The following is a 23,499-nucleotide window of genomic DNA, read 5'->3' on the forward strand; positions in this document are numbered from 1 at the left end:
GCAGCCTGGAGAGGTGGAGGGGACAGTTAGGTGTGCCTTTCTGTGAGGGCCCAGGGAGAGCCCTGGGTTATGGTGAGGGCTGAGGATTTGGCCCCATGACAGAGCACTTGCCTGACACTGGACACCATAGGTTGCATCCTCAGCAATGCCAAAAAAATAAAAAACAAAAACAAAGTTAAGGCCAAAAAGGCAGAGAAGAAAGACCCTAATGCCAGGCTGCATGAGGTCTCTTATTGGAACAGCACTCACCGGTTCCGTTCCCTTGAGCTATTGACTTTCCTCTCTGGGTCTCAGTGCTCACATCTGTAAAATGGAGTGATATTAAGGGCACCCTCACCAAGGGCTATTGTTGCTGCACCGCCACCACCGCTGAAGTCAGCTAAGCCTTGTGTGACAGTTGTCCTGTGTGGAATAATAACATTGTCATCCTCGTGACTAATAGACACCTCTGCAGGCAGCAGAGTGCAGGGGCTGCCCAATCAGAGCTCCACTGGACTGGTGGAGGGACATCTTTTGACCCCCCGCAGCCTGGTGACACATGAACCGTGTTCCTTAGGGTCCCAACTAGTCCACTCTATCCTACATCCCTGGGTACATGCCCAGCAGAAAGTTACATGTATGGCCACATTAAAACATAATATGAGGTTGTCCAAAAAGAGTAAAATGGTAGATTGTGTGTCAGAGAGAGACAGAGACAGAGAGACAGGAACAGAGAGAAAAAGAGAGAAAAAACTACTTCACAGTGAGAATTGGCGAATTAAAGCTTCGTGCAATCAATGGGATAGGTAAATATCACACAGTGATGAAAGAAGGCAAATAGGAGACAGCACTTGCTGATGATTCCAGGTCCATAAAGTTCAAATTCTCAAGCAGATAAAGCTAATTTATGCAGTGAGATGACAGGAGAGGGCAGTCTTTGGAGATGACATAGGAAGAACCCCCCCTCCCCGAGGTGCTGGCAGTGGCTCTTTTCAATGCTGGGTGTGGAATCCAGTCCTTGCTAAGTGCTGTGCTCCACCACTGAGCTGCAGCCTCAGTTCCTGTGCTCTGTCTACTTCCAAGTGTGGATGAGTTCTGAGGCACAGTCTCCCAGTGAAAATTCATCACACACTTACGTGTAGGTGTTATGCAACAATTTTTTTAATGGATGAAATATTGGCACTTAATCTGTTCATTTTCACCCCCTGCCCACCCACCCCTACCTCATTAAACACCAGGCACAGCATAGCGCATAGAAGGGTCCTGTGCGTTCCAGCCACAGTCCTTGCTTCTGGTGGCCTCAGATAGAGCCTCCAAACTTGGTCCAAGCTCTTCTCCCAGGATCAACAGTATTAGAGCCGCTGGAACTGGCTGCCCGGCCACAGACACCTCACTCTCTCCAGGCATCCTCCAGCCGCACTGGCTGTCAGCTCCTTCTCTTCCTTCCCTGCAATCTCCCACCCCCATTCCAACTTCCTGGGTCTTCTCTGACAAGCTCTGGCCTCCTTCAGCACTCTGTAGACGGGCAAGAAGCAGATGTGACTTGGTGTTACGCAGATGCGGCGTCGTTGTGCAGATGTGCCTTCCTGTACAACTAACTCTGCTCTACCCCTGTGGCCTTGGGAACATCATCCCACATGAGGAAAGGAAACCCCGGATTCTTCCCTATTCCTCTATGTTCTTGGGAGCCCAGAAAGGGATAACAGCATCAGCACAGAACTTGGCAGAAAACCAATGTAGTGGGTTGGAGAGATGGCTCAGAGGTTAAGAGCACTGACTGGTCTTCCAGAGGTCCTGAGCTCAATTCCCAGTGACCACACGGTGGCACACAACCATCTATAATATGATCTGATGCCCTCCTCTGGCTTACAGATGTACATGCAGACAGAGAGCACATAATAATAAAATATACATACATACATAATAAATAAATAAATCTTAAAAAAAAAAAACCAATGTAATGACAACTGCCCAAAAGTCCTTAATATACAGAACCTTAAGCCTGTCTCAAAAAACAAATACATATATCCACACATATGCATATATATGGATATGTTTTTCTCATCCAGCCAGCCTCGAGATGAGAAAAGTCATACTCAGAGAGAGAACATAAAAGAGGCAGACAGGGGTCATTTGAAGTCATACTCAGAGAGAGAACATAAAAGAGGCAGACAGGGGTCATTTGTGGCTCTCTGCCCCCTGTGTCAAGGATGTAGGGAAAAAGGCACTCACAGAACTGCTGGTAGACTATATGAGCACACTGCAATTGAGACAGTATTCAGTGACACAGTGACTCTGTGAGTTAATACAGGGGCCTAAAGACCTATGGGTGCAATCTTTTCTTTTTGTAAATAAAGTTTTATTGGAACAAGCTATGCATAGCCATTCACACATTACTATAGCTGCCATTATGCAGCAACCACAACGCTAAGTAGTTGCAACCGAAGTTGCACGGCCCATGAAGCCAACAATATTTACTATCTCACCCTTTATGGAAAGTGTGCTAGGCCTGGAGAGTTAGCTCAACAGTTAAGAGCACTTGCTATTCTTGCAGAGGGCCCAAGTTCAAGTCCCAGTACCCAAATGGCAACTCACAATCATCTGTAACTCCAGTCCCAAAGGATCCGAAGCTCTTTCGGACCTTCACAGGCACTAGGCATGCATATGAAGCATGTGGTGGTTTGAATAAAATGCCCTCCCCCCCAACCCCCGAAGGTCCACAGTGAGTAGCAGTATTAGGAGGTGTGGCCTTGTTGTAGTAGGTGTGGCTTTGTGCATCACTAGGAGGTGGGCTTTGATGACTCAGAGGCTCAAGCCATGCCTAGTGGCTCACAGTTCTTTTCCTGCTGCCTGTGGACCCAGATATAGAGCTCTCAGCTCCTGTCTGCACGCCGCCATGCTTCCCACCATGATGATAATGGACTAAACCTCTGAAACTGTAAGCCAGCTACAGATAAATGCTTTCCTTTAGAAGAGTTGCTGTGGCCACGGTGTCTCTTCACAGCAAGAGAACCCTAGCTAGGATAGTGTACATACATACATACACAAAGGGAAAACATGCACACAAGTAAATAAATAAACCGAGATGGGGGTGTGAGGGAAAAAAAGCGCGCGGACCCTTAACCCAAGACCTGGTTCCAGCAGAGAATTCCTTCCACTTGCCTGCAGAAGGGGTGCTTGTGGCTGCATTGTCGACAAGTCATTTGTGTTTGGGGGGGGGGGTGTCAGCAGCTTCAGTGTAAGCAATGTATCTCATGAGATACAGTTTGCAGGAAAGATCCAGCTGCTCACGCGGCAAGCAGCGCGTGGCAGCGCATGACACTCAGCAGCACTGGGCTGAGACACAGAGCAAAGGGAACTGTCAGAGTGGACAGGGCTGACATTCATGAGCCTTTACTTCACGCCAGTCCATCCTCCTGCTGTTCACAACCAACTCTGTGTTACTTAGTTTTCTCATTGTACAGCTCGAGGGAGCAAAGGTTTATTTTGGCTCATGGGTGGAATCCATCATACTGGAAGGCCTGGTGGTTCTGCCTATCACAGTAGGAACAAGTGGGAGTGATTGCTCATGTACCAGCATGCAGCAAGCAGATAGAACCAGAGGCCCAGCTATACCTTTCAAAGGTCCTCCCTCGTGACCGGCTAAGCCCTGCCTCACAACGCCTCTACGACCTCCTGAAAGAGAATCAATCAGCTTCTGAGGAGAGGTGTTGGACAATGAATCAAAACCCAAGTCTATGGGGTCGCTTCTGAGTCAAATCAGAACCAATTCACGTAGGCTTCTCTTTTAGCCAACTCTATAAACAAGGGGAAACTGAGGCACCAGGGCTAAGTAGCTTGTAGCAAGTGGCAGAGCTGGAGTTTTGACCTCAGACAAAAACCTCAACCTGAGCTCTTAGCTGTTACCCCAAACAGAACACAGCTGATGGGTCCAGGGTCCCCAGCCAATGCGGAGCTCCAATCCCTTAAGCCTGTATAGTACATGCATATCGCCCCATAGGTTTTGAATAACCTCTGGATTACTTACAATACAAACTCTGGGTAAATGGTTGCTGTCTGTTCAAACTCAAACATCAAGCACTTGAGGAAGCTGGAGGAATGACAGCCATGAAGAACACTGGCTGCTGGGATTAAAGACCTGCGCCACCACGCCCAGCTTTTTTTTGTTTTTTGTTTTTTGTTTTTTTCAAGACAGGGTTTCTCTGTGTACCCTTGGCTGTCCCAACTCGCTTTGTAGAGCAGGCTGGCCCTGAGTGCCGGGATTACAGCTGTGCACCACCACGCCTGGCTACGGCTTATCTTTGGGTGGACTTGGAAGGAGAAGCTCTCGGCCGGGGGTCAGCTGGCATCTCTTGGTGATCTCCGCTGCCAGTGTTTTTCTTTGGGCTTCCTTTGTTTAGCACAGTCTTCAGCCTCCTCCTTCATGCTCTTTTTCATTTTGGGGATTACAACATAATTACAACATTTCTTCTCTCCCTTTGCTCTCTCCAAAGCCTCCTAGATCCCACTGCCCATCCCTCCTTCCCAGTCACGGCCTCTTTTTTTCTTTTCTTTTCTTTTTTTACTAACATACATATATATATATATTCCTAAATAAAATCTGTTCGGCTTATATAGTGTTAGTGCATTGTTTCTTCAGAGAAACACATCAGTTTGTGTTGCAGGGCACGTGGGGTGACGGGATGCTGAATCTTGTCTACTTCGGTCCTGGCTTCTTACCCTCTTTGTTTAAGGGCTTTCTGACAACATATTGGCAAATGGCATCTTCTTTAGAGACGTTGAAAAGCATCCAGGTTTTCCTATCTCTTTTAGGCCCCGACTGCTAAGACACAGTCGTATCCGTCAGTACAGGAATATCCTTTTCTCCTTCTTTATTTATTACCTTATTTATTATTCCATTACAATATTTATTTACTTACCCATTTATTTATTACATTAGCCAAGCTAAGAACACTCACCTTGGCACCCATGATCCACCTGTGAATAGACTTTCTCTCTCTCTCTCTCTCCAGTTCTCTCTCCAAGAATGCACCTTACTCGACAACAGTTGCACTCTGTTGCGGGTTCAAACACCTTGTTTGGCAGGAAAACCTTTTTTGAGGTTTCCACTGTGGATGCGGACCATGTAACCCTTCCACTCTTCACCCGGAGCATCAGGAGCTACTTCTGTGGCCAGGCACTTTTCATCGTACAAAGTCAGAGTTTGCTGTCCTCATCAACGAGCTTCTGACAGCTGGTGACTGGGAAAGAGGTATTCAGCTTCGCGTAACTCAGCCAGCTGCTTAGGAGGCACCACCAAAAAAAGCCATTTTTCATTTTTATTTTGTAATGTGTATAGGTGTTTTGTCTGCATACACACACAGAGACAGACACAACACACACACACACACACACACACACACACACACACACACACACACACACACACACACACACACGCCACTCCATAAGCATGCAGTACCCAAGGAATCCAGAAGAGGGCACCAGACGCTCTGGAACTGAAGTACAGGCAGTTGCGGGTGCTGGAAATCAAACTCTACTCCTCTTGAAGAACAGCAATTAGTTCTTCACTATGGAGCTATCTCCCCCCACCTTTTTGTTTTGTTAAGGCTATCAGTGTTTGGTTGAGTATGTAGTCATGAGACTCCTGAAGACAAAGGACCAGCGATCCCTTTCTATATATAAAAATGCATTTGCTAAGACCCGTAAGCCATGCATATGTCTTACCACAATCAAAACCATACATTCGGATGTAGCTCAGTTGGTAGAGTGTTTGCCTGGCACACAGGAAGCCAGGTGTTCAGTCCTCGGCGCTGTATAAAGCCAGGTGTGGTGGCGAACATCTGCAACTTCAGCACTCGGAAGGTAGAGGCAGGAGGATCAGAAGTTGAAGGTCATCACTGTATCCATGGCAACTTTTAAGGTCAGCATGGGCAGTGTGAGATCCTGCCTCAAATAAATAAACAGACACCCATTCACATCTATGTTCAAAGCCACATTGTGTATTTAAGGCTGTTGACCAAATGCGTCGGAGGGCTGGGAGATGGGGCGGTGGGGTGTGGGGTGGTGGTGGGGGCAGTGGTGGGGGTAGTGGGGGCTGGGGAGGTGGGGGATGGGGTGGGGGAGGGGGCAGTGGGGGGGGGGGCTGAGAGCTTCAAGGGTCCTGTATAGAATGCAGACAAATGGCAATGACTGCCAATGAACCAAGCAAGGCAACAAAACTATTCTGTGTGCCCAAGCTTCCTATTTTTTTTCAACTTCAAAAATCTTCATGGCTGAGCTCAGTGCCGAGTGCTTGCTTGCCTAACGTGTGGGAGGCCCTGGGTTTGAGCCCCAACACTGCAGAAAAATAAAATAAAGAAAAAAAATTAAGCTGCATGTGATTTTTAACATGACTAGTCAGATGAAACTAGCCCAGCCCTAAATTCTTAAAAAAAAAAAAATCTTAAAAGAAAATTCTGGCATGCCAAGTCTAACACAGGGATCCAGCCCAAGGTTGACACCAGCATGGCTGGCTTCACGCCTGGCCTCCTTTGGTCTCCTGTAGCCAGCAGCTCCATAGGTGTCCCTCCAGCCGTCGGCAATGCCGGCCTGGGGCTGGCACCATGGGCCCAGCCGGGCACCACAGGCTGGCTGGCTTATCACACCGGGCAGAAGAAACAGCGTGGGGCCTGACACGGGCCTTCCCACGGCCGCAGCGGGGCAGCTGGGGTTTTTTTTTTTTTCCCTGACCATCTTTGAGCTAGAGATCAGACACAGGGAAAGATTAAAACAAATATGAATTTAATCAAGGGATTCTGCTGTCCTGGGGTGGAAACAGGAGCCTGCTGACATAAAGAGGGGATGGAGCGCTGGGGAGCCAGCGTGGAATCAAAGCCGCTTGCTTACCACTAACCGCTCAGATGATCCATATCATAACAACAAAAAAGAAAAACAATTATTTATTCTTTTTGATGTTGCAGCTCAGCAGAAACTTGCTTTTTGAAGACAGCAAGGTCAGAACCAAGTTATTGTCTTTGCCTGAAACTTTGACAGGGTCTCTGGGTTCTTCTGTGCGACTCTCGGACAAGAGATGAGAGACTTGCAGACACATTTCTTCCAGGCCACGAAGCAGCTCCTGTATTCCCCCCTCCCGCCCTCCCTCCTCAGACCATTTCTCTCTCCCTCCCTTCTCTTCCTCAAGGACCTAAGGACACAAAGGCCACCAAGCAGAAGTTCTGTCTCCTCCAGGAGACTCGGGCACAGAATTCTCTAGATTCACTCCTATGGGAGGTCTAGAGGAGCTGCCCAGACCTTGGTGATGCAGTTCGGGTGTGAGGTTCCATGACTCGTGTGTAGCACAAAGGCCATCAGTCATGGCCCTGAGCTGTGAGCCCAGTGAGACATGGTTCATAACCCAGGCCCATCCCAGCAAGCGTGGGAGACGCCCAGGCCTTCAGGAGAACACAGGATTTGAGAACACCTGCTCCCTGGAAGTCACACTTAAGCTAATCTGGGTAGATCTAGCAGAGCTTGCCAGAAGAGGAAGTATGTTGGGACAGAGGGCAACAGCTGCACAGAGTTAAGGCCTGGTAATACAAGTGCTCAGGTTCAACGACGTACAAGTGGATCAATTCTGAAGATGGGGAAAGCCCTCAGATCGTCTACGGGTCCAGCCCCTGCAGGCTTCTGTTGAGCTGTGAGGGGTCCGGGTCCCTCTTCCCAGCCATAGAGAGCCACAGCTAAGGCCCTTGGCAAGGAGTCACTTGATCAAGGTGCCTCCTGACGTCTGCTAGAACCACAGAGTGCCGGCACTGGAGCTGAGAGATGGCCCCAAGAGGGCCCAGAGACGTGTCAGGGTGCTGGAGATGAGTGGGAAAACGCTGAGAAAGGCTGACCCAGGAACAACACAGACTTCTGTGCCACTGGGCATGAGCAGAGCAGAGGCCAGAGCCTACCTCCACACCTGAGAGCGGCCGTCCAGGAGAAAAACTAGCCAAGGAGTGACCGGCTCACTAGCGGATGCACGGGATTCAGGCTCAGGCTACAGGGCCACCCGGTATGCAGACTGGCTCCTTTCTGCCTTGAGCGCCTGCTTGCTGGCATTTGGGATTTTTACAGTCTTTGATTCTTCACCCAGATACTGAAACTGCAAAGTCCTTCATGCTGTACAATACTTAAGAGGGTGAAGGATTGGGACACAGGTCACCACGGGTAGGACATCTAACACAGAAGCCAAAGGGGGCTGGCATGCTATGACACAGACCGGCTCTTGTCTTTATCCTCTCTTTTCTTTCTTCCTTCCTTCTTCTTTTTCGTGTTGCTCTAACAAAATACCTGAGACTGGGAAATTTATAAACCGCAAAAGGTTTATTGGCTCATAGCTCTGGAGACTGGAGATGGATGTCTGAATCTGATAAGGACCTTCTTACTGCACAGTTACATGTTACAAATGAGAGAGAAAGACAGAGAGAGAGAGAGAGAGAGAGAGAGAGAGAGAGAGAGAGAGAGAGAGAGAGAGAGAACACTTTGGCCTCTCTTCCCCTTCCCATAAAGCCACTCGTGCTATCTTGTGGTATGCCCCCCCCCCCATGGTATCCAAATCCCCTCCAAGGCCCTACCTCCTAAGACCATTAACACCAGGAAGTGAGGACTCAGGTCATCACTCAGAGTGTGGGAGGACCTGAACGCTGAGCAGCAACCCTGCAGGCAGCTCTCTGGGGAACAGGCCCTGAAGAAGTACAGGAGAGCGAGTCACAGGGTGGCAGCAGAAGGTGGCTACACCGCCTCCATGAGAAAGTTCGTGTGTAGCTGAGAAGGATCCATCCCTACCAGGCCTTGGCTATACCTGAGGGTCATCCTGTCCAGAAGGTTTTATCCACCATGTCCTGGTACCCAACCTAAAGGGCCAGAGTTAGGAGCCTAAGGCAGGATGCTCTGTGTCTGTGCCACACAGCAAGGCACCAGTCATCAAGTTATCAGTGGAGTTGATTTTTTTTTTTCTTTTAAGAAAATGTAGCTGAGCAGGGTGGTACACACTGGAGGCTGAGGCGGGATGCTCCTGTGGTCCAAGCTGCATAGAGACCCATCTCAAAACAAACAAAACAAAAACAGACAGGAAAAAAAAAAAACAGCAAAGAGCATTTTCTCTGGAGCCCATGGAAACGTAACCCTGCAAAGCCCATCATAGTATGACCCTCACCGCTACCCTTACAGAGGCCAAACAGAAGAACTGAGCAAACCGGAAGAAACCCACAGACCTAGAGAAAGGCAAAATGGCATCTAAGTGTTAAAGAGGCTTTCTCGTCTCATGGGAAGGCAGACGTGATGGAGATAGCTACAAGGAATTTAGAAGGAAGGCCTTGCCTGCTGCTCGCAACAATCCAAGGACCCCATTCCCTCACTCTCTGGCCCAACTTGCCAGCTAGCTACCCCGACCCCTACCCCAGGTTTCTTTCTCTGGCAAACACAGCCCTGGCTTGGCCAGAGGTACCATCCCAGCCAACTATCAGCCCCTGGGGAAGAGCCTCAGCCACTGGCAAGAGGAGGCTCTGAAGAAGACCTGCAGTCCAGCCCATGGGTGGAATGACACGAGCGTGTCCCTTCCGCTACCCATCAGCATGAAGCCTTTAGATGCTCACAGGTGCCTGGCTCAATTACACTCCCTTTCTGACTGCCTCCCCCCCCCCCCCCCGCTTCCTGGGGTGTCCCAAAGCCAGCCAGTGCCTAGGAATCATCGCTGTGTGCTATGGACTGTCCCTAAAGGCCCCTGTGCTGGAAGCCTGGTCCCTGTGTGGTGTCATGGAGGCTTTGGAGCCTTTATGACACAGGGGCTCCACTCTCAGAAGCAATCAGTGTTGGTCTGGTGGAGTTCTGGTGGATAGAAAATGTTATTAAAAAGAGCAGGCCTGGGGCCCGGGGAGAGATGGCTCAGTGGGTAAATTCTTTGTGATGCAAGCATGAGACGCCAAGTCCAGATGCCAGCACCCAGGCGTACCAGCACACACCTGTAACCCCAGCACGAGTGAAGCAGAGGCAGGTGAGCTCTGGGTTTAGTGACAGACCTTATCTCCAAAAACTAAGGTGGAGGGCAATAGTGGAAGACACCAAGCTCAACCTCTGGCTTGCATACATGCATGGACATACACACACACACACACACACACACACACACTCCCTTGCTATGGCAACGCCGTCTTTCATGAGACCCTCATCAGAGTCTAAACACATAGGAGCCACTTGAGGTTAACATTTCAGTCTCCAAAACTGTACACTAAGCCAGTTTTTTCCTTCTAAAGTACCCAGCCTTGACTATTCTGTTATAGCAACAAAACAAAAAAAAAAAAACCAGACTAGTATGTCCTGCATCTCTCCTAACTCCTTATTCTGCTATCCTAGCAGATTAAGAGCAAATATGTTGTTGTTGTTGTTGTTGTTGTTGTTGTTGTTGTTGTTGTTGTTGTTGTTTTAAGACAGGGTTTCTCTGTGTAGCCCTGGCTGTCCTGGACTCACTTTGTAAACCAGGCTGGCCTTGAACTCACAGCGATCCACTTGCCTCTGCCTCCCGAGTGCTGGGATAAAAGGCGTGCGCCACCACGCCCGGCTCCTGATCTCTTACCACTGCTGCCTGGCATTTCCTACTAAACAAATTATAACTTGTAGAGGGCCTGATGGTGCAGGCCTGTAAAGCTGGCTATTTGGAAGGCTGAGGCAGGAGGATCATAAGTTCAAATCCTGCCCCGAGCTGCAGAATGAGTCCAAGGCCAGTAAGTGTAAATTAGTGAGGCCCTGTCCCAAAATAAAAAGTAAAAACGGGGACCTGGAAAGAAGGAAGGTCAGTAGTTAGGAGAACTTGCTGCTTGCTTTTGCACAGGCCCAAGTTTAGTTCCCAGCACCCACCCCAGGTGGCTCACAACTGTCACACCAGCTCTAGAGGACCCAATGCCCTCTTGCAGCTTCCACAGATACCTGCACATACATGCCCATGCACACATGAATGCATGAACGCACACACAGGCACACACACACAAACAATAAAATAAATATATGTCTATTTAACATGAAAACAGGCTGGTCAGTTGCAGAGTTCTTGCTAAGAATACATGAGACACTAAGTTCATGTGGCACCACAAAAATTAAAATTAATGAATTTGTTATATTAAAATCCCTGCTCATGCCTGGAGAGATGGCTCAGATGGCTCAGAAGAATAGCACTAGCTATTCTTCCAAAGGTCCTGAGTTCAATTCCCAGCAACCATAGGGTGGCTCCAACCATCTATAATGAGATCCGGTGCCCTCTTCTGGTGTGCAGGCATACATGCAGGCAGAATACTATATAAATAAATCCTTTTTTAAAATCCCTTCTCAGAGTCAGCTCCTGTGACTAGCCCACCGGGGTTACAACCCGGGAGTCCAAGATTGGCCTCCCCCAATTCTCCAGCCTCTTTTCCCACCTCTGCCCCCTCGCTCTGGTCCCTTCCTCACACATTCCCAGCTCCCATCCACATCCCCGTCCCCCTCCCTGCCTGACACCTTTGGTGAGCATCTTTTACTTATGCCTTTCGTGGAGGCTCCATCTTCGGTTGGTCTGGTGGGATTCTAGAAAGTACAAAATGTCATTTTAAAAGACCAGGCCTGGGGGGTTGGGAAGATGTCTCAGTCAGGAATTCAGGCAGGATGGATCTTAGTATGAGTGAAGTCCTCAGGACCAACATAGTCCCTTGGCATTTGCTCCTTTCTCCTGACAGTGGAGGACCAGCCACTGTTGGAGCATCAAGTCACCGGACTCTGGTGGAATCCATCCTTACTGTAAAAATGGCTTCTCCCATTGGCCAAGTGGCTGCTAGGAAACTAATCCTTTTGTATATTCAGGCTTAGACAGCTCCTTTTTTTTTTTTTTTTTTTTTAACATGCTTCTCCCTTTCCCCTGAACATGTGGGTGTGTGCACACAGTTTTTCAGGCTTATGGCTGTAACCATGGGGCCCTTAAAGGCAAACTACAGGAAGCTCAAATCAGAGTCATTGCCTTAGGTACCTGAACCATCCAGTGAAAGGCCTGAGTCAGGAGCTCCAACAGTCGCCTTGGGCCTTGGTCTCACTTCTTACCTATCAGGGTTATTTTTCTTTCCTTCCTTCCTTCCTTTCTCTCATAATTATTTATTATTTATATAGTGTTTGCCTGCACGTGTGCCTGCAGGCCAGAAGAGGCCACCAGATACATTATAGATGGTTATGACCCACCATGTGGTTCCTGGGAATTGAACTTGGGGCCTTTGGAAGAACAGCCAGTGCTCCTCACCTCTGAGCCGTCTCTCCAGCCCCTTATCTATCAGCTTTCATCTACAGACTCTATTGTGCCTCGTAGGCTCCCCAGAGGTCCCAGCTTCACTTCCTGTCAGTCCCAGGCCCACTAGAACACAGAATGCCTTTTCCGTGCCTCATCTGAATGCATGGTCCAAGTGGACACACGGCCAGCATCACAAGAGCACTGAGCTGGAAGGGAGGATCTACAGTTGGCTCATTCCTATAGGTGTGAAGTGAATTCCACTCAAACTAGTCACATGAACTGAGGTGGGAGAAGGTGTTCCTCAAAGAATATAGTCATTCCTCCAAGAAGAAAGCTCAGCTAACATACAACAAACTCTTGTGTAGCTGGTCTCTGCTACTTTGTGAGTTCTTCTTTTTCCATCCTTTATTCCCTCTGGCTTCATCCCCTATCACTAGATAGGAGAGAAAGAAGGATAGAGGGGAGAGAGAGAGATCTGTGGATCCAATTTCTTTCCTTTTATTTCTTCTTTGAGCACAGCTATTAGCAAACTATAACCAGGCTCCCTGAATGACCAACAACCACCCACCATGCCTATGGTGGGCATTTATATGCCCTCTGAATAGTTCCCAGAATTCCAAACATCACACAATTGCCATCTGCAGCTGGCAAAACCACGCCTTGGCTAAAGCACAAGGCAAATCATAGTCAGCTGCTGGCGGACAGTCCAAAGCGGTCCCACATCCCCACACCTGGGACTAAAACAAAATACATTTTTTATAATATTTCTGTTGGTTTACAAATACTTTACTTATTTTTTATGTGCATTTGGTGTTTTGCTTGCATGTATGTCTGTGTGAGGTGTATATCTTGGAGTTACAGACAGCTGTGAGCTGTCATGTGGGTGCTGGGAATTGAACCCAGGTCCTCAGGAAGAGCACTCAGTGCTTTTAACTGCCTATCCACCTCCCCAGCTCCACTATTTCTCTCTCTCTCTCTCTCTCTCTCTCTCTCTCTCTCTCTCTCTCTCTCTCTCTCTCTCTCTGTGTGTGTGTGGGGGGGGGGTGTTAAAGATTTATTGATTTATTATGTATAGTGTTCTGCCTGCATGTACACCTGCACACCCAAGAGGGCACCAGATCTTGTTATAGATGGTTGTGAGCCACCATGCGGTTGCTGGGAACTGAACTCATGACCTTTGGAAGAGCAGTCAGTACTCTTAACCTGTGAGCCATCTCTCCAGCCCTATTTCTGTGGTTCTAAAAGAAACCAAAATCCCAAAATTGTCACTACAGCCCTGTGATTCCCATATCCAACCAAGCCACCATCTGAATACACACCACCATGATTTCCCCTGCCTGCACTTCAGCCTCCCCACTTTGAGACATGCGTGAGAGATGAGTCAGAGGGCGCTGGTGCTAACCGCACAAGCCTGAGCCCCTGAACTCTGTCCTCAAAACCCAAAAAGAGATGGAAGGAGAAAACTAACTCTACACAATTGTCCTCTGACTCACTGTGGCACATGCATGCCCACTCACATACATCACACACACACACACACACACACACACACACACACACACACACACCATTAATAATAATAATAATAATAATAATAATAATAATAATAATAATAAAGTACTTCCATGACACCCATTTGTCTGACCCATAAAATCCAAAGTACAAAAAACTCAATAGCCTTGCCGTCTGCCCAATCCACCTTCCTATCAGTCAGTTGACTAGCACTTCAGCCAGCCAAGACTGGCTACTGTCCTTCCCACGCAGCTTCTAGTCTCTCTCTCTCTGGAGGGCATCTTTAGCCAGAGTTCCACCACTTGCTGAAAATGTTCCATTATCCATTCTCCATGCCAAAAGCCAGCTCATCACAGGGTCTGCCCCCTCAGGAAGACTCAATGCCACACTGCAGCCATACCACCTACACGGCGGTCCAGCTGGTCCCGTGGCTGATGCCGCTCTCCCGTGGTGTAGTTCATCTGAGACTGTGAGCTCCTAGGTAAGGAAGAATTGTGAACATGGGTGGGACCACCTCAGTCCACAAACCAGTCTCCCTGTAGATCAGGACCCTGTGAAATGAAGGATCTCAATTCGAACCTCCCTATTGCCAAGGAGTTGTTTCTCATTGTCAAAGCTTCCTTTAAAAGCTGGAGACAGTGGCATTCCATCTATGTAGACCAGACAGGCCTTGAACCACGGATGCTCCTGACTCTGCCCTCAATGCTGGGATGACAGGCATGCACCTCCACACCAGCGTGGAAGTGGATCTTTTCTAATACTCTGGCATCAAAATTCTGGGAAGAATCACTTACTTGGCTTGGGCCACAAATCTTCCTGAGACAATCATAGTGGGCTGAGGGATGGGGTCACATGGCCACAGTAGGCTCAACCCCACATTTGAACTGCAGGAAGTCCATAAAACAGGAGCGTGCTGCCAGAGGACAAGGAAGAAGGAGAATGAAAAAAGTCACTGACCCGAGGACCCTCCCACCACTCAAGCCTGACCTGGGGATGTCATCCCTGGTGGATGACATCGGCCCTGGTCTGGATAACACAGCAGGCTCAGCTCCACACCACACACCACCAAGCACAAGCAAAGCAGTGCTGGTTGTTGGGCCCGTGTGTTCCAGATACTGCTGCGCAACTCACTTAATCTCATGGCATCCCTTAAGGTAAATGCAATCATTGCCGCCCTTTCATGGACGAGGAAAAGGAGGTGTAAAGAAAGGGTCATTCATTTGTTCAGAGTTCCCAGATAAGGAGCCAAGGAGCCAACAAAGCCCAGAAGGCATCAGCAGAGCCTCAGTCTCCCGCACCACACAGTACTGCCCACAAGGACTGCCCCATATAGACAGCTGAGCAACGGCAGTCTGCCTCCCCACATGCTTACAGCCTCCTACTTGAAGTACCTGCCACAGCCCAGAGCCCTGGCAAACAGCCTAGGACACCCCTGCTCTCTCCTCTGTCCCGATGGTAGGAACCCAGCCCTCATCAGGTCACAGCCCTCCCCCCCCACCCCCCACCTGGCCTCAGTTCCTCAGTCATCCTGGGGTCCTCTACTTCTCAGCACCCCAGCTCCCCACCCAGCCATGCCTGCACATAGAGATGAAGCACGTGACGTCTTAGATCGTGGGAAACAGGCAATGCACTCAGGACCACGGCACCCTGCAAAGTGGCAAGTGGGAGAGGGTGCCAGACCCCTCCATCTACCTCTCCCACAGGACACGAACTGATCGCACCTTACACAAAACCTCCCAATCCCCAACCTCTGAATCCTCCAGTATTTGTCTTACTTTGTCCCCAAAGCAGCTGTGCGACCTTGATGAACCCTTTTGCAGCTGGGGCCTCAGTCTAAGGCTACAGCCCTGCGGGGGGCGACTTCTAGACCAGTGGTGCCCTGACAGGGATGCTCAGGGACCAGCCCTGTCCACCTGACTTCCCCAGGAAGCCCTCCCTCATCCTGTCCAGTTTCACCACTCCCGCCTGCCTGCCCATCAAACCTCAGCTTTCTGGTCCTCTTAAGCCCTTGCCAAGCAGCTGGTGACCATCCATAGGAATTCCCATGACCTCAGTAAGCACAGGCTGCTCCTGCAGAGGACCTGGGTTTGGGTCTTAGCTCCCTAACTCCAATCCCAGAGGATTTGACACCCCCTTCTGGTGGCTCCCAGGTACTGCATGCACACGGCGTACAGACATACATGCAGACAAAATGCCCATACATGTTAAATAAATTAAAATCTTAAAACAAAACAACCAAAGCAAGCAACAAACAAACAAGCAAAAAGCACATAACCCAGATAGGCAGCCGGTAACTTAAACTCATGGCTTTCCTCCTCTCCCCCTTCCCAAGAAAAAGAGTGAAAGCTGGGGTTGCAGGTCAGAACATTCTGCCCAGGGCCTCTGCACAAGAGCTTTGAAACCTCAAAAGCAGCAGGAAGGAGATGTGCCCACATCCTGCTCACCTGTGACGGGGGATAGGCAGTCCCCAGGGGGTACGCGGGCCCTTACGTGGCAGAGAGGCACAAGGCACATTATTCCTAGCCTGCATCCAATGTCAGTCGCCGTTGCCTGGTACCCCACCCCTGTTCCTGAAAACCAAAGGCACCCCTTCCAGAGAAGAAAGGAGACAGCCTCTTCATTAATAGCGCTGGTGGCAAGGTAAGGCCGGCCGCCCGCCCCAAGCCCGCGTCCCTAATTATGCCACACGCCTTTCATCCCCACGCACACACGCGGAAAGTTTATTGTTGTATTTCGGCCTTTCTTCAGTTTCCTCTGCCTTTCATGCAAGGGGAAGGGTGCTGAGGGGTCAAAGCGTCCTCCCCCAGCGCCTCTCCCCGCTTCAGTCCTTTTAGAAAAACACCCAAAGCCATAATTTGTCTTAGAATTTCTTTTGAAACAGCTACAAGAAAGACTAACGACTGCTCTTTTCCCTCTGTTTCTGATTCCAGCCATCCCTTTATCTGGCTTTCATTAGAGCCTGGGCCGCGCCTCTTTTGTGGGAGAGACTTGAGGGAGCCGAGGCAGTTTCCCGCCGCTGTGATGTTGCTAAAGATTAAAAAGGAGCTTTGAAGCCGCACCAGCTCTGCCTGCGCCCCCTCGGAACAGGACCTCAGAAAGACCCGCGCCATCTGGCAAACCTGACATAAAGACAAAATAAAGTGATTGAAACAGTCTCTTCAAAGCCACAATGGCAGATTTGTTGATTTGGGCGTTATCTTTCATGCGAGGCCCTCAGAAGTCACCAGAACACCTAGATTATCTCAGGCAGGCCTGACTGGAGTGGATGAAGCCTTCCGAGCCTAAGCTTGACGAAAGGACTGGCTGTAACTGGTGGGGGATGAGGGATGAACTGATGGCCACTAGAGGTGGCTTTGGGACACTCAACAATTGAAATCTGGAGGTCTGTTTGCTGGAATTCCTCCTCACCCGCTAAGGCTCCTTCAATGAAGAAATTGCCGTCGTGACTGGGGCTTATATTCTGTTAGGTGGCAATGTAGGGCCCACAGCTCCCCGTCTTGAATGAAGAATGTTCTGTTGAGCTAGTGGGGTGGTGTACACCTGTGAGCCTGTGAGAGGTAGAGTTAGAACAGTCAAGAGTTCAAGGTCGGGGCTGGAGAGATGGCTCAGTGGTTAAGAGTGCCGCCTACTCTTCCAGAGGTCCTGAGTTCAATTCCCAGCAACCACATGGTGGCTCACAACCATCTTAATGTGATCTGATGCCCTCTTCTGCAAATAAAGCACTCATATACAGTAAATGAATAATTTTTTAAAAAAGAGCTCAAGGTCACTCTCAGCTAAATAGCTAGCCTGGACTACATCCAACCTTGTCTCAAAAACACAAATGAACAAATGCTGTCTTGGTTAGCAGTCTGGAGAGAGCAACATAAAAGCTGAGGAAATAGAGACCTTCCTGCACTGAGCTTCAGGCCAGGAGTTCAGGGTTATCATTTACCTGCCCACCACCCATGCAACTTTCCCTAGTGAGACAATGCAAGGGTTGGAACGGGGATAAGTGGGGGGTCAGGTGGAGGCTGGGGAGCAGAGCAGGTGGCCCTCCATCCCCCCACCTGACTTGCCTCAGCTAATTTGTCTTTATCTCCACACAGGACACCTGACTCAATCTCCGTCTTTATATTAAGGCCTTGCTAGCCAAACATGTGCACAACTTAACAAGGTAGAGAGGGTGTCTGGAAGCCTCCAGTCCTTCCTCCTGGTCCCCTTACACTGGAGTTCCAGCCAGCAGATGCTGACAAGCTTGATTTTAAAAAATAAAAATAAAAACAAAAATGAAGGGCAGTCTGGCATGTATTAGCAAAATTGTCAAGTTCACAAAATCTGGCCACTGTTCAGCCTCCAAGAATCTACTGGAGACCTGTTGCGCATGTCCACACAGACAAAAATGATGCCGGTCTGTCCTCAAATGCCAGGCACGGAAAAGACACACAGAGGGGAGCATACCAGCAAGAAGCGGTGCTAAGTCACTTCTGCGTTTGAAGCAGGGCCACAGGTCTGAGTCACAGTCACACACGCACGCACGCACGCACGCACGCACGCACACACGCACGCACATACACACACACACCCTTACAGACAGCCTGTCCACCCATTTTTCTTTGCCTACCCACCCTGGCCAGATGCACTGCCACTGTCTGCCCTCCCCACTCCCTTGCCTTTTCCAGAGGAAGCCTCTCATCACAGGTGGCGCACACCACCCTTCCTTCCTCTCAGAAGCACAGCTGGCTTGGCATGGGGTGCAGGGAGGGGCTCCCAACAGATTTCCTGGCATGAGATTAGGGTTCTATCTTTTTCCTCCCAGATCGAGAAGAGAGTTGTCTCCCCTGAGAGGCAGGCAGCACGGCTGCAGAGCACAGGCAGAAGAGGCTCGCAGCCCTCCAGTTCCAGCGGGGAACCTTCCAAATGTGTAATTCACCCTCCTTTGCCGGCTTCCATATGTTCATTGTCTGACAAACTCCTACCCATCCTTTAAAACCCATCTCCAATGACACTCTTCCGAGCTCACATGCCACATCTCCATCCCGGTGCCTCTAAAAGAAAGATTATAATCTTTTATTTTTCCAGAGTAAGTAAGTATGCATGTCTGAAGTCAGAAAAGCCTGGACCAGTAGATGTCAGCTGCCCTATCCATCAGCTGTGACATTTGGGCAGGTGACCTTGCCCCTCTGATTCCCCCAATTTCCTCATTTGTGAGTAGAGAGTATAAAACATATCCTCCTGGGTTGTTCTGGAGATTAAATGATATAACATGAAGCAGGGCAGATGGCAAGGTGGGCAAGGAGCACTGGCTGATCTTGCAGAGGAACTGGGTTCGGTTCCCGCCACCCACATTGTGGCCCACAACTAACTGTCTCTAACTGTAGTTATAGAGGATCTGATGTCCTTCCCTGGCCTCTGCAGGCCCTAGGCATCCACATGGTACACAGACATACGTGCAGCTAAAACATTTGTGTGCACCAGTAAAATAAAGTACACACGGTGGGATTCCAAGGACGTGAGCTCCACTCCTCCCTTGGCAGAATGTGAGTGCCTTAAGGACAGGGCTCAGGCCCTTCCTTCACTCATTCAAGTCACTCCATCAGTGGTCCATCCGGCCTGAGCTCCCTGAGGTCTTTGTCAGAAGTAGCAGGTCTCAGTACAGACTATGTCCTGGTGCCCAGCAATCCCTTAGCTGATTGGTTCTCATGCAGCCTCAGCACCTGCCGTGAGTGGCACTGTCCCCATGGCCCCATGCTTTTCAAGGGGTTTGGCAAAAGTCGCTCTTCCCCGGTAGTGCATCTGGCTAGAGAGAAAAAAAAAAAAAAAGACAGGACCTGTGTCCCTACTTTGAAAGCAGATGGCAGTGCACCTCTGCATCCCATGGAGTGCCCTGTCCTTTAGGCATCGTTTCTGTGCCTTGGCATATGAGGGCAGAGAGCACGCAGTAGATGTTCACAGCTGAACCTCCTACCCGGCTGCGATGGTCAGCAAACTTCTCCCAGAGCTAAGCATCTGCTTTCCAGTTTGCATTGCTGTGGAAAAAATATCTGAGAGAAAAACCTGAGGGGTGGGCGGGCGAACATTTGTTTCGCTCTGTGTCAGGAGTTTCAACTTGTGGTCAGCTCCATGGATGTTAGGCTCAGTAGAACATCGCAGCAGAAGGCCTTAGTGGACAACTGTGAGTCAGACAAGCAGCAGAGAACAGGGGAAGGCCCAGGGACAAGACACACCCTTCAGAGACATGCCCCCCAGGGACTCCCCTCCCCCCATCAGGCCTCATCTCCCAGTCAGCTATGAACAATTACATAGATTAGCCATCGCAGGCATGAGCATCCTCACAAGCCAGACATCCCTTAGCAACAACAGCAACTGGGGGCCAAGCCTTTAGCTGTAAGTCTTTGGGGAGGACACTTCATAGCCAATCCAAAACAGCACCCTTTGGGAGCACAGCCTCATCTGAACTCTCTGGAGAAGACAGAGAGGGACCACTATCCACTCTTTGGGGCTCCTGATCTGGGTGAAGACAATGTTCAGTTCATCCCTGAGGCTTTGGGGAGGGAGTTTAGCATGATAGAAGAGACAGGCACATCATTCTCAGTCTTGAAACCTGACAACCATGGGACTGGGACTGTAGTCATGGATTAAAATACTTGCCCAGCATGCAGAGGCCCTAGGTTCAACATTCACCAGCACTTTTCTTCTTCTTCTCCTTCTTCTTCTTCTTCTTCTTCTTCTTCTTCTTCTTCTTCTTCTTCTTCTTCTTGTTTTTTTGTTTTGGTTTGGTTTGGTTTGGTTTGGTTTGGTTTGGTTTGGTTTTGGTTTTGGTTTTTGGTTTTTTGAAACAGGGTATCTCCTATAGTCCTAGCTGCCCTGGACTCACATTGTAGACCTGGCTGGCCTCGAACTCACAGAGATCCACCTGCCTCTGCCTCTCAAGTGCTGGGATTACAGGCATGCACCACCATGCCTAGTGGGAATATAACATTTTTTTCTTTTCTTTCTTTCTTTCTTTTTTTTTTTTTAAGATTTAATTTATTATTTGTACAGTAATCTGCCTGCATGTGTGTCTGCAGGCCAGAAGAGGGCACCAGATCTCATTATGGATGGTTGTGAGCCACCACATGGTTGCTGGGAATTGAACTCAGGACCTTTGGAAGAACAGCCAGTGCTCTTAACCTCTGAGCCATCTCTCCAGCCCGAGTACAACATTTTTAATAAGATGAAACAAAGGCTCTTGTTTTGATTACACCCAAAGCTGAAATGTTTTTCATGGAAGAAGAGGAAGAGGAGGAGGAAGAGGAGGAGGAGGAGGAAAAAGAGGAAGAGGAGGGAAGAAGAAGAAGAAGAAGAAGAAGAAGAAGAAGAAGAAGAAGATCTTTCCTTTCTGCCGCCACCATGCCATCCAGACTAAGGAAGACCCAGAAACTCCAAGGGCTACGTCGGATAGCACCGCAAGCACCCAGGATGGCTCAGGAATGCTGGAGGCACGCATCACCAGGGGCTCAACTTTGACAAATTCTATCCAGGCTGCTGTGGGAAAGTCGGTGTGAGGTGTTACCACTTAAAGAGGAGTCAGAGCTTCTGCCCAGCTGTCAACCTGGATAAACTGTGGCCACTGGTCAGTGAGCAGATGCGGGTCAATGCAGCAAAATCAAGACTGGGGCTGCTCCCGTCATTGGTGTTGTGCGATCGGGTTACTTACGAAGTTCTGAGGAAGGGCAAGCTCTCTAAGCAGCCTGTCATCATGAATGCCAAATTCCCCAGCACGAGAGCTGAAGAGAAGATGAAGGATGTTAGAGATACCTGTGTCCTGATGGATTGGAGCCACCTAGAAAGGTTAATTAAATGCTAACATTTTCCAAAAAGGAGGAAGGAAGAAAGGAAGGGAGGCAGGGAGGGAAGGAGGAAGGGAGGGAGGGAGGGAGGAAGGAAGGAAGGAAGGAAGGAAGGAAGCTGCTGATTTGATGGAAGTGTCCCATTTTCCAGATTGAAGAATGTCCAGGTCTGACAACAGGCAGCACTCTCATCCCTGATAGTGCTAACTTGCGGCCTGGTGGGGAAGGAAGCTTCTGACTTTGGCCCAGTCTCTTAATTTGGATTGTTCCTGTCACAAGAGGACGCCTCCCCGGATGGAGGAGGTAGCCTGTACTCATAAGTAGCTTGGCACAGTCAGGTAAGCATGTATTGGGGGGGGAAGCAATCCAACCCCCATGCCTCTAAGAAGCTGGGTGTGCAGCATCTGTGTGAGCTCGGAGAGGCACCGCCCTAAGCCACACGCTCAGGTGACCCAGGATCACGCTCCTCTTGGGCTCCCAGAGAATCAAGCCCGAGGAGCTGGCCTGGGGCCTCATCCCCGGCATCTCATGCCAGCCTAGCCAGGGGAGGCTTTCTCACGATCGGGGCCATCTGGGCTGGCGCAGCTCCCAGAGGCCACCGACATGAAAAGCAAGGGGCTTGGCGGAAACGCCATCTGCACATCATAAAGCCGCTGGTGGTTCCCAGGGGCTGCCTCCAGCTGCGCTGGGCTGCCAGGATAGAAGACGAGTTGGGGCGGGGGGTGGGGGGGGGAGCTAGTGGGGGGGTTAGTTGAGTTGGGGGGGCTAGTGGGGGGGTTAGTTGTGGCAGGGTGAGAACAAGGACGGCTGGAGTGGAGCAAGAGGGAACTCTCCCACCTGGCGTCCCAGCAGTCAGTGCACCAGGCCTGTCTCTCTATAGCCACAGGGACTGCACTGGGGGTCCCCTGTCCCTGAAGGTGATGTGGTCATGCCAGCAGTGAGCAGTAGGGGCTAGGCACTGTTTTCTAGATCGCACTTCTTCGTTCTTTCGTTCTTTCGTTCTTTCTTTCTCTCTCTCAAGACAGGGTTTCTCTGTGTAGCCTTGGCTGTCCTGGACTCACATTGTAGACCAGGCTGGCCTCGAACTCACAGAGATCTGCCTGCCTCTGCCTCCCCTAGTGCTGGGATTATAGGCGTGCGCCACCGCGCCCAGCTAGATTGTACTTCTTGATTCAAATCCTACACCATTCCTGGGAAGAGTGGGTTGTGTGCTTCAGATTCCTCAGAGTGACTGCGGGCTCTCCAAAGTAACACAAATATTTAGGAGTGCACTTTATACCGGAGCTTTGGTATATATATATATATTACCAAAGAGATCACGTGGGTGTGAAGGGGGCGCTCCATCACTGTCTGTTCTCACTACCTTCCTTGCTGTCGTCGCTCCCATCCTGAAGCTCGCAGAGCACTCATCTCTAATGGGTATTAGATAAGTGATGTTGAGGCTATCTCACTGGACCTGCTGCCCAAAGACCGGCCGCACCAAGGCCGCAGCTGATTGGACAAGGGTTTGGACCTGGCTCCAAGGCCTCAGCTAATTGGACAAGGGCTTGGACCTGGCTCAAGGGAAGACCATCTATTGGCAACTGAGCAGGGCGCATCAGGTTCTTCGTGGAGAACTTGAATGGGGGTCAGAGCATGTGAACTGATGATTCTCTTAGGTTCCGAAGAAGCAGAGAGGAGAGACTGGCACAGAGGAGGAGGGTACAAGATCAGAAAGAGATGAGAGAGAACGGCGGCCCCCGTTTCTCTTTGGGCTCCCACGTGAGTTTCTTTGTAGACGAGGCTGTCCCGGAGAAAGGAGTCTTCCCAAGAAGTATCAACCCAAACACACGTCCCTTTGATCCACAGCCAATCACACTTACGTATATGAACTCTCACTTCCTTTACATCCCGTACCCCGCTGACCTTCCAAAATAAAGAACCCCAAGGGAG

General features: G+C 49.8%; 1 long non-coding RNA gene across 1 annotated transcript; it reads right to left on the bottom strand.

The window, feature by feature from the left end:
* Nucleotides 1-1,219: 1,219 nt before the first annotated feature.
* Nucleotides 1,220-23,004, bottom strand: LOC311582711. Its single transcript, XR_014774206.1, has 3 exons — nucleotides 22,876-23,004; nucleotides 21,435-21,504; nucleotides 1,220-1,494 (listed from the first exon to the last, which is right to left on the bottom strand). It is a non-coding gene; the product is annotated as an uncharacterized lncRNA (long non-coding RNA).
* Nucleotides 23,005-23,499: the final 495 nt, after the last annotated feature.

The sequence above is a fragment of the Acomys minous genome (genome assembly GCF_964271855.1).
Source record: "Acomys minous genome assembly, chromosome: 14".
NCBI lineage: Eukaryota > Metazoa > Chordata > Mammalia > Rodentia > Muridae > Acomys > Acomys minous.